Genomic DNA, 12398 nt, shown 5'->3' with positions numbered 1-12398 from the left:
TAAGGACACACAGGGGGGATTTGGGAATGTCAGCTGTACAAATATGACGTCATCTTTAGACAAACTGTCTGGAAGGATGGGCTGGGAGGTGGAACCAGCCCCTGTGCCGTGCGCGCAGATGTCACGCAGCCGTGCCTCTGGCCAGGTTTATTATCTGACAGATACGGAGCACAAATATTGACTTTCGCTATTTTTACTGTAACCGCAGCCATAAACATTGATTACCGACGGACGGGGTCGATGGAGAAGAAAGCAGCAGTGTCTTCCCTACCTAAAGGAACTTTTGTCTTTGCCTCTGGACGGCACAGCAAGGAGTCAGGCTATGAATAAGATCTTGGAAGGATCTGGAAGGATGTGATAGGGAAATAGGTAAATGGTGGAGATGTGAAAGATCCCTCAGGCTTGAAGGACTTGAGAAAAAAAAAAAAATTCCCCCAGAGGCTCTGTACTGCATTTAGTTTAAGTCCATTCTGAATATAGAAGAACAGCAATTCACAAGAGTTCAAAAGCCTCCCTCCGTGATGTCCTCTGATCTGGACAGACGTCTCCCTCTTCTGATAGCAATGCACAGTAATTGATAGCTATATCTTCCAATTTTTTTTTTCCCATCTATACCCCAGTACTATTTCCCTGGCATGGGAGATAATCCATCCATCCGTGAATAGGGCTTTGTTGTCCTCTGTAGGAAATGAAAGGATGTCTCTTTTGAAAACAAATCTGTTCATTTGGCAAATGTAAACACGGAAGGGAAATGTACCAATCTAGTGATCTTTGCTGTTTTGGTTTTTCAGATCCAGCATTTAGAATTTATGTCCTCAGTGTCGAATAACACAGATTTCCTGTTCGATGAGCTCTAATGGGTTCTGCAAGGAGCTTTGAGAACCAGAAAGACCATAGTACACACCACGGACATCAGTAGGATGATGGAAGGACTGGCGTTTTGAAGTCCAAGTGGGTCTGTAGGATGACTGGTTTCCATGTGCAAGAAAATACGATTGCCCAATAGAACTCACTTCTGTCCAACTCAGACTCTCAGGTGTACACCTAAAGTCCTCCATAAGTTCAAGGCTGTAGCGTCTCTATCTCCAAGTGAATCTCCTGCCAGCATCTAACCCTAGTCTACTCCACCGAGGGCACATGGATCTGGATCCTCTTCAGAGATTCAGGATACAGGAACGAAACAATGGGGTCACTTTTGCAGGTCAAAAGTTGTTCAAATACATGCAGAAGAACAAAGCAAAGCTGGTTGTAGTGGAGTCAGAGGAGTGTTGTGTGTTGAAGGTGGGTGTATGTATAATATATATTTAATGACAGGTTAAACCATACTTTAAAGTCTGACTAACAGAACACTTAGCACATGGAGGACATTTGCAATAGTGGCTCAGCCACCAGATGCTGCTGGTATCTGCCTTTGAGTGTGTTGTTCATTACTTGATTTAATAAGCTTGACTGGAGAGTTTCTACCCATGGAGATTGGGGTCGAGCTTGTGAACATATCACAGGGAGTAAAGAGCGCGGTTCCCGGAGACCAGCAAAGCTGGATGCAAATCCACATTGAGGAACATGCACCTTGTGTGATTTTGTAAAAGTTCCCTGTGTTTTCTTGGGCTTTGTTTCCATTTTCTGTAAAAGGGAAAAACAACATGATTACTGCTATGCTGGAACTAAGTGGTATTTTATAGTCTTCAGCATATAAGTTTACTTCTCTCAATTCCCATTCCCTCCCCTGCAAGAAATACCAATCACACAGAACAGTGTCTGCCAAGGATTTCATACAACAGTGTGCAACTTAGCTGCATTTCAAGAATATTCAGTGGGCCATTTACAATGATTTAGAAAATAGGCTGCCATATCCTATGTATTGAGAATACTATAGAAAGATCCCATTTATTTTAAATCGACAAAAAAATATTATTCTACCTGTCTACCTGTGCATGTACTTGTTGACACCTTCTCTTTTAAGTTTTTGTGAAAATAGTAGAAAATTGCCACAGTTCAGCTCCTTCCCACTGCTGGTTACATGAATAATGGAGGTTTTCTCAGTCCTCACCATTTAAAGGTCTCCTGTAATTTCACACTTGGTGATATGAGGGTTATTTTTTTTTTTTTTGTAGCATCTGTTTAAAAAATCTTTTTAAAAAGTGGCTGGCAGTTTCTTAGATTCTTTATTGAAAATCTGTTCAATACTGTTAATCATCTCACTTAACTATCTTAGACCTACACTTAGAATCACTAAATTCTCTCAACCAAAATACCCAAACCTCCATTCACCACTACAATGGCAAAGTCATTTCCTCACTTTTTACCTATATGACAAAAGTCTCTCACTTTGGATAACTGTCATTAGATGACTGGGAAACAATTTTCATGTTCAAAAGTCGAGTTTATTTAAATATTCATTTTGATGGTAAGCAAACAGAACAGAAATGAGTTTGTGAAGTGATGTTTCTATGGATGCATTAAAACCATTTGTTTATAATAAGAAAGAACACATTCTTTCCAACAGGCCCTCCTGCCCTTGCCTGAACTGATAATATAACATGGCCCCATATAATCAAGTTATATAATAAAGTTAGATGAACTCAAGCAGTTAGGACCCAGGACAAAGGGTCAGTCCCAGCTGGCCATATGCTGCTGAGAACAATTTTGTAGCCTGAGTGGACATGTAGGTCATTGAATCTGTGCACCTAAGTTTATACACAGCCTTAAAGAGAAGGAAACAATTTATACTACCTATCTTGCTCTCAGTGGGGAAAGAGGTCCTGTTTGTATCATTTCAGGATCTGGATAGGGAAACATTATTGTGGTGATGTGAGTTAAATAGATGTGGCTCAGTCCTGATGATGTGAGACTATTAAAATAACCCGAGGGAAAACACTGCCTTTGAAATCACAATATTTGCTTTTATTTTGAGTTCTATTCACTGAATCACCTTAACTAAGCCAAAGCTCTGTTGTTTTGGTTTACTCATCTCTAAAATGGGGCTAACCATTTACACAGCCTCATGTTGACAAGATGAAGTGAAATTATCTGTGAGAAAGGCACCACTTATGTATAAGCCCATTTCTATGCTCCATTCTTCTTCTTCTGTGCCTGACTCCTTTACTGAATATTCAGGAAGCTTCTGTGACTTCTTGTTATCTTTTAAAATAAAGCCAAATACGTTAGCTTACTACTCAGGGTCTCGACTTGCCCAATATTATTTCCTCCCACCAATTTTTATATGAGAGCAGAAAATCTCTTTTTCCTAAATGAGTCCGTTGTCACTGAAAGATCTCACTAGGGCATCTGTTTGTTTAACTAAGCAGGACACTGACTCTCACTCTACTTCAGGGGAAGACAGGACCCTGGGATTTCAGGTATGGTATCTACGTGATCAGAACCTGGTTCAACCCTTGAGCATGAGCCATGCTCAGGAAGCCCAGGAAAGCTCAAGGTGTGAGTCAGAATGTCAGGTCATTGATTGCCAAAACTTTATGGCCAACTATTTATATTATCCTATAGCAACATCCTTGTGGAAATTATTCAAGGTTATTGTCAGAGAATAAGGAAGTCTATTGGCTGACAGTGCTAATGACTGTGCTGTTAATCATCAAGAGGCCCAGAACTCAGTGGAAAGGGATTTGTGGGTGCTCTGGAGAGGTTTTGGCTCTCTCTGCAAATTCAGGGGGTGCACCACTGTCACTGGGTGGTGGGGCATGAGTAGGTGTGACCAAAGGGAAGGACCTAAAATTAAGTGTGTGTGTGTGTGTGTGTGTGTTTGGAGGAGTTCTTTTCAGTGAGTTCCCACGTGAATTGGAGAGACAGAACAACATGGTATTTAGTAGGAAGAACTTGTAGAGATGGAGACTGGGAGAAATTCTTGTGTAGTTTTCTTTGGTCAGCTTATGAGTCATTTTTCCCCAGTCAACAAAAACTCTGCCTAAAACAAATTAGATCGCATTGCCTTTCATAGTAGCATGTCATATATTTTCTTCCCCTCTTGCCCATGTCTGTCAAAAATGAGAAATGATCTTGCAGAACTCTTGACAAAACAGAGATCAGAGCAGAGACAGATTGACCCAATACACTGACCTGGAAAACCTCATGGGAAATTCTTAAAACATCCCAGCTCCATTTCAGGGCCTCTGTGGTTAATCTTCAGATAACAATCTCAGCTTCTTACAGCTTGCCCATCACTTCATCTATAGTGTTTGCCACTCTTCGTTTGTGTCAAACTCTAAGGATTTGGAGAAAAAAAAAATTGGAGGTGGTGGGCGAGTCAAGGTTCAGAGGTGACTTGGTCCTTCCTGCCTTCTCACACACCACAGACTAGAAAACTAAACTCACAATGACTCTGTGCACAGAGAGAAAATCATGCCATCCCATTCCTTTACATTGTTACTTGAGTAACCAGGAAGAATCTTAACAGGATTTTTTTCCCATTAATGTATAAGAAGAGCCCACTCTAGCTTTCCTGAATGAGTTTATCGTTAAGTATTTTGTTATAAGGTTTGGATTATGCTTTCCAGTATTCTAAAGTGTAGCTGTGTGTGATTATCAATGTATATGGAATATAAATGTTTAGTCACCTCTGAGTTATCGACGAGAATACTCCTTAGGGACATTGAGCTGCTAGGTGGATTGGGAGTCACTAAGTAGAGAGCAACCATCTGGTTATGTTGAATGTGTGGGGGTTGGGGGGAAGCAATGTGAGAGAGTAGTTTAAAAAGGTGTCTTTATTTTATTTAATTTATTTTTATTGATTTTTAAAGAAAAATACATGACAGTGGAATGCATTAGAATTCTTATTACATGTATATAGCACATTTTTTCATATCTCTGGTTGTATATAAAGTATGTTGACACTAATTGGTGTCTTCATACATGTACTTTGGATAATGATGTCTATCACATTCCACCATCATTAGCAAGGATGAAAAGGTGTCTTTAATGCAATTATTACTTCTTTGTACTCATTTGTTATATTTGAGTAATATTAAAGAAACTTTCTGAAGGAAGGCTCAAATTTAAAAAGCTGAGAAATGCCACTATATCAACCGACATCAGAGCAAATGCGGAGAAAATGCTAAACTAAATGCTTTACCACTAAATAGCCCTCTGAGAAAGTATTAAGACCATCAAATGCAGAACATGACATTTTTAGACAGGAGAAATCATGAAGATACATTTTTGAGATCCTTTTTAGTTTTCTATACAGGGTGAGAATTCCTAATCCTAAAATCAGAAATGTTCCAAAATCCAAGATTGTTTGTGAGCCACAGACATGACGCCACAAGTGGAAAATTCCACATCTGACCTCATGAGATAGATTACAGTCCAAACACATGGCCTAAGGTGGACATGAAATGTAAATGAATTTCATGTTTAGATTGAGTTCTTTCCCCCCAAGACATCTCATTTTGTATATGCAAATATTCAAAAAAATAAAATAAAATAAAATAAAAATAAAAACCCAGAAATACACTTTAGGTCCCCATGGTATAAGAGGTGCTCAAGCTGTACTTTTTTTTTCCTCCCTAAAGTTCAACACTCTGTGGGAATGATGTAGCCTGGTGCAAAGGATGTGAGAATTATAACACCAGAACAGATGTGCAACTTGATTTGCAAATGCTGTAAAAAGAATATCATTTTTTATATTAGTTACCCACAAAGTAATACTTTATATTTTTATTATATTAATGGGAAGGGGTTTAAAAGTGAATTCTCCATGCTAATTATAGTATGGAGGCAGGAGACTTGAGAGGAGATTTATTTTGAGACTATTTGTTGAACAGGATATTCACAATATAACAATGCATTAAGAATTTGAATATTAATACCTTATAAAAATACAACAATAAAAATCAGATGACTTCAGAGCTTTGCTAAGTCTTCCTTTGGGGGCTATTGAGAGAATTTCCTCAGGAGTCTAAATCTCAATTTCCTCATCAGAAGGAGGTGGTGCTTGATCAAGATTAGAGAATTCCTCATGGGACCCTTTGGTTCCCCCATGACATCTCAGCAGAGCTTCAGGCTCTAGAAATGGAGGTATGGGAAGGGGAATGGTAAAAATGAGTCATGTGTGGGAGGGGATGGTCTTAAGTGGAATAAAAGACTCAGAATAAGTGAGTTTATTCCATGAAAAATAGCAAATATGCCCATTTCACATAATGGAGACCACTAAGCATGTTATCCTTAGCAAAATAATTTTATCCATGAAAGGTCCTTTCTATGTAGCACAAGGGTACATTATTTTGGTTAATTTAGTAATCCTAAAAGTGTTCTTTAATTTATAGTTTGATTCTACTTTCAAAGGGAAACACATTTATGTACATAGGAAAGATTATTAAAATAAGATACTAATACATGCACACACACTTACACACATAAATATTGTTATTAATTGAATCTCTACCCTGAGGTAACAAGGAAAGCAAAGGTCAGATTTCCAAATATAAAACACGTCTGGTGAGAGCACTAGACACTGGAAGGAAGACTCACATTTTTTTCTCATATTTTTTCATCACAGTTTTTAGATTCATGAACAGTACAGACCCTCCTTATTGATTAAATAAGCAATATACCAATTAGACTCTGTTTTTTAGATCCTTATGGAAAGACGAGGAAAGATGGAATCATTACAAAAATGATCTCTCAATCTTGTCAAGAAAAATTAGAAATTGTATGTGTATTTTCAATGACAGTTTCTTCTCATTCACTCACAGAACCTCAGTGTCCCAATTCTTCAAAAAACAAACAAAAACAAAAACAAAAACAAGAGTCATTACAGGTGGGCAGCAAGGATTCTTCTTTCCATGTGCTACCTACACATGGCTTCTCAGTGAAAAGGGTTTGCATTCTCTATTGACCATTTTCCCACCATGCTGGGGATGGAATCTAAACCTTGCTCATGTTAAGTATGTGCTAGGTCAGTGCTTTACTACTGAGCGACAGCCCAGCTCCCTTTATTAACCCTCTGAAGGGTCCAGACCAAGGCAGGTCTATCTTTTGGCTCCAACAGAAAAAGTTTCTCTGGTGTGCAGCTGTTATACTCAAATCTCTGCTGGTGTTTCCTAAGAAATATTAAAACCTCCTTAGGAATTTGAATTAACCAACTAAAAGAAAGGCGACTGGCTCCAGCTGAGTGCTTCTCCCCTTTACTCAAGCCTAATCAGTATTCTAGGGGCGAAACTTAAGGACTGTTTTCTTGCATAGTTAAGGACCAGTAGGGGGAGCCAGAGGGTAAAGGTATCATAGGTCATTCAGCCAGAATGATACTCTTAGCAAGGATTACTTAATTGATGGCACAACAAGGATGAAATAAGTGCCATTTAGCATGATATATATATATATATATATATATATATATATATATATATATATATATATATATACTTTTCCATTAATATATCTGTATTTACACTACGTGATCAAGAATGAACAAAGAAAAATCTTTACAAAATTTAGAAATTATTATGGTTGCCACAGGTATTTTGGAAATCTTAAGGCACTTTTACAGCACATAGTTAACAGGAGAATAGATGGATCCATGGGCTTCACTGGTTGAAAGAAATGCCTGGTTGAGAAATAAGTTGAAGGAATCCCTGGTTATCTGGGAACAGCTTCTAAGCTAGAACATGTTGGCACTCGTAAGTAATAGCCTTCATTGTATCTTTGGTAAGAGCTCTAAGCAGCAGAGAAACCATCTAGTTCCAGACTTACACCTAGCAGTGAGAGAGGCAGTAAGGAAGGCGGGTATTGATCCAGCTGACTTCCTGTTCTACCAGAAACCTGGAAGAAGAACAGAAAGTGCAAAGACCTTCCTTCTTTTTGTTCTTTTCTTGACTCCTTATAGAAACATGGATCTTCATATCAGGAAAGCAAAAGTAGATTTTTAAAAAAATTCTTCCATTCCCTATGTCTGAGAGATTTAAAAGTGCTATTGTTAACGTTGTCCAAACAGAACTCAGTTTAAACACACTCTATAAAGGTGAACAGACAGAATGCAGAAAGGTGAGAGAGATAGGCATTAGAAAATCTCTCATTGGTATTCTTGACCAACTTTCAAAGGATGTTGTCACTAGGGAGCTAGAGTAAAGAGTTATGAAAAGGTACAGATCTGAAGCTGGGCAGACTGTCCACAGGAAAAAAGTGAGCTGTTTATACATATTTTAAAATGTCATGAAAGAAACAAGCTGGAAGATAGGCTGCCACATGAAACTGAATTACCCAAGTAGAAGGAAGTTGAAGAAAGTCTCCTACAATTCAGAGGGAATGTGTGCGGCTGACATTCAATGGATGAAGAAAAGAAAGGAGAAAAACTTAGTATGAGTAGTTCCAGAAGTAAAAAATGGGACAGAAGGAGAATTAAAATAATGATAGGTGAGATCATTACTCAAATGGGTAAGGATTTTGATTTTATTTAAAAGGCTTAGCAACTACCAGGAACCAATTAGTTTCAAAAGCCACTGGAATGAAAACTATTGAGTCTACATCATAGACTCTGAGCAAAAGTAAGTAAATAAAGAAGCCTAGCACACTAGAAGCTCTGGGTTTGATCCCCAGCACCTACATAAACAAACAAACAAGCAAGACAGATATGGTGACTATTTGATAGAGTTGAGTTTAGCTTAAAAGACAGGCAAGTCATGATCAGTAGCATAAACCGTGAAAAGTGCCACAGCAGATGTGAATAAGTTTTAAGGGGTTCTGTGTAACTGGTTTGGGGAGTCAGGAGTGGTTTTAGAGAAGTGATATTTTAGCAGACTTGACACTATGTAAGCATTACGAAGAAAAATGTCTGGTTGATGAGAAGGAAAGTAATCCAGGCAGAAGTAACAGCCTGGGTAGAATCTCAAAAAAAAAAAAAAAAAAAAAAAGGGTTGCACATTCTTACAACCTGAACCATTCCTATAAGCCTGGGAAATCAAAGAAAGTCTGAGTTAATAAGGTTGAAGGAAAAGCAGAAGCGAATTTTCTAAAGATCTAGCCCTCTTTGGGAATCACTTTAAACATCTTGACCCCTACTAAGATCAGGTTAAGAACAATGCCACACAAAGACTTTCCCTAATGATCATATGTGAACTTTCAAAGGGACTTCTAGTGGTAACATGGACAGTGAATAGTGCAAGAGCAAGAGTAATGGTGAAAGACCAATAAGGAGTTCATCACAGGAATTTAGGGAGGAAACAGTAAACTAAAGTAGGGGAGTAGCTATGGAAATAGGATGACATAGGTGGATAGGAGAGATTTTTAAGAGGTAGAATTAATGTTAAATTATTTGGATGTAGGTATCAGGGATCAAATGACAAGCATGACAGCCATTTTAGGTCTATTAAATGCTATTCTCTGAGATGGGAGCCTTAGAGAAGGGTTGGATGATGAGCTCTGTTTTCAGCTGAATTGAACTGAATATGTTAATGAGATGTTAAATAGGCAATTGGGTCTAGTACTGGAAAGAAGGAACTAAATTGGAGAGCTTAGTGTGTCAATGGTATATGATGCCATGGGAGTAGACAGCATTGCTGAAGAGTGTGGAGATTAAGAAGAGAATAATATTAAAAACATTAGAGAAATCCTCTAAGAGTATATTGATGAATCCTGCAGTTTGGGGCAGGGTCGGGGGAGGGCTTTGAATCTAGTCTTCAATAGTAAGGAAGTCAAGAGAGTGGTTATATTCCAGACATCTTTTAAAATTTTATGCTTAATGGAAAAAATACAATATATATCCAAACCAAAGAAAACCAGCTACTTAAATGAGAATCAAAAGCAATTTGTCACCAGATGATGACTCCAAATATCAGACAACCATGAGGAAACAAAAAAATTTGGGGACTGGAAGTTTATGAGGCCAAGATTTTATACCCAGCTGTTGTTTATTTTCCAAATCCCAGGAAAATGATGAAAAGAGTATAAGAATGAGATTAAATATTAAGAAAGTCTGAAAACCAGAGAAGATTTTTATCTGTAGATTAGGAATTTAAAGGAATTTTGGGAATCTTGAAAACAGACTGGTTTGACACAGAAAATAGAGCCAAGAAAATCACAAACAAATAGAGACATCTGGAATGGTTCACTGAAGAAGTACCAGTTCTCCCCACAGAGCCCTGGAAAGATTCCAAGATCACCATCAATGAGGGCTACAAATATTTGTTGAATGATGTCAAATGAATGAGCAGCCTGTGTGGTAATTAGCAACATAATTAATTGAAGGGTTGCCAGCCAGCTGGGCTGGTCCTTGGCTTTGATACACAGAGGGCTGGATGTGGTGTTTTCTCCTAGGATAAAATAGATGAAATGTGTTCTCCAAATAAATTGTCAGATCTGTTTTCAGGAAATGGAAAAATAGTAGAAAGGCATCTTGGTGGAGGAAAGAAATACTGTAAAATTTCTTATTCCTAGAAAAATGTCTTTCCAGGCTTACGGTGATTTATGAAGAGATCATTACCCGACTGACATATTCTTTGCTTTTCCAATATGAAAAGAGGTATGTTTCACTCCTTCACCCAAAGAGGACTGAAACATGTTTCCATCCAAGAGAGAGGCCCAATGTGGAAATGGTACCCTCTACAATTACTAAGGAAAGCCAAAGTAGAAGACCAACCGTGATCACACTGTTCCTTCAATTATAATGATCATAATTGTAGATCCACACTGAAGATAAGCAAACCATCAGAGAGAAGCATCTATGGGAACAGGTAGACCAGATGGTCCCTGAGAGATTTACAAAGGCAAGAGAGCATAATTTTCTATTTCAACCAGAGTCAAAAATAATACTTTAATAAATGTTGAATTTATGAGAAAGAGACGTGTTTCTTTGATAATGAATCAAATGATGAATAAGAAAGAATTTGAGAAATCAAAATAATGAGTTGTAATATTGATCACTCTAATGGACTAGGATAAAAATTAATAGTGATGAAGTCACCTAAATTGTAATGGTAGCAAAGATATATTTTAAAAATTCCTGCTGTTTTGCCATTTACATTTTTCACATCCGAAAGCATGTAAAATTTTCTATTTTTGGAATTCAGCAGTTTTGTTATGATATTAAATGGATCATATTTCCATGATTTATCTTTTTTTAGAACAGAAAATTTTATTTGTGCTATTGTGATTTTTTTCATTTTTTAAAATTTTAATTTGTTATATATGACAGCAGAATGCATTACAATTAATAATATACATATGGAGCACAATTTTTCATATTTCTGGTTGTACACAAAATAGAGTCACACCATTCGTGTCTTCATACATGTACTTAGGATAATGATGTCCATCTCATTCCACCGTCTTTCGTACCCCCATACCCCCTCTCTTCCCCTCCCTCTGTTTTTCCCCTTTGCCCTATCTAGAGTTTGTCTAATCCTCTCATGCCCCTCCCACCACATTATGAATCAGCAGCCTCAAAAGAGAGAAAACATTTGCCATTTGGTGTTTGAGGATTGGCTAACTTCACTTTGCATTATATTCTCCAACTCCATTCATTTACCTGCAAATGTCATGATTTTATTCTCTTTTAATGCTGAATAATATTCCATTGTGTATATATACCACATTTTCTTTTTCATCTACTGAAGGATATCTAAGTTGGATCCACAGTTTAGCTATTGTGAATTGTGCTGCTATAAACATTGATGTGGCTGTGTCCCTATAGTATGCTGTTTTTAAGTCCTTTGGGTATAGACTGAGGAGTGGGATAGCTGGGTCAAATGGTGGTTCCTTTCCCAGATTCCCAAGGATTCTCCATACTGCTTTTAATATTGGCTGCACCAATTTGCAGTCCCACCAGCAATGTATGAGTGTGACTTTCCCCCCACATCCTCACAAACACTTATTGTTGTTTGTATTCTTAATAGCTGTCATTCTGACTGGAGTGAGATGAAATCTTAGAGTAGTTTTGATTTTCAAGTCTCTAATTGCTATAGATGTTGGACATTTTTTTCATATATTTGTTGATTAACTGTATATCTTCTGAGAGAAGGAACTGGTACAGAGCTTCCTGTAAAATAATGGGACATATGTGCTATCTAGATGCTTGGTACATGAATACATACATGTAGATGGACTCATGGTCAGAAATTCTAATGATTGCAGGGGAAAAGGCTGATTTATACTTGAGTAATGTGGGCCAGTATAATACAACACAGGGTTATGATGTTTTTGGCAAACTGAAGAAAGCTTGTTCTTTCTAAAGAGAGAGTACTGCAGTTGCTCAGCTTAATAACTGCTTATTGTTGCCACAAGGTTGTAAGTATCCAAATGGCCAAACCCTTTGATTTTTCTTTTTAAGTTGAGTAGGAATACAGACTACAAAATGTGAAATCTCCTAATTTTCTGATGTTAACATTAAATTGAATTATTGAAAAATACTAGTGGTATTTCCAAAGTAAATTCTGTCTATTTCTGATTTGTCC

This window comes from Urocitellus parryii, chromosome 7, assembly GCF_045843805.1.
Source record: "Urocitellus parryii isolate mUroPar1 chromosome 7, mUroPar1.hap1, whole genome shotgun sequence".
Lineage (NCBI taxonomy): Eukaryota > Metazoa > Chordata > Mammalia > Rodentia > Sciuridae > Urocitellus > Urocitellus parryii.
This window is presented reverse-complemented; position numbering follows the sequence as displayed.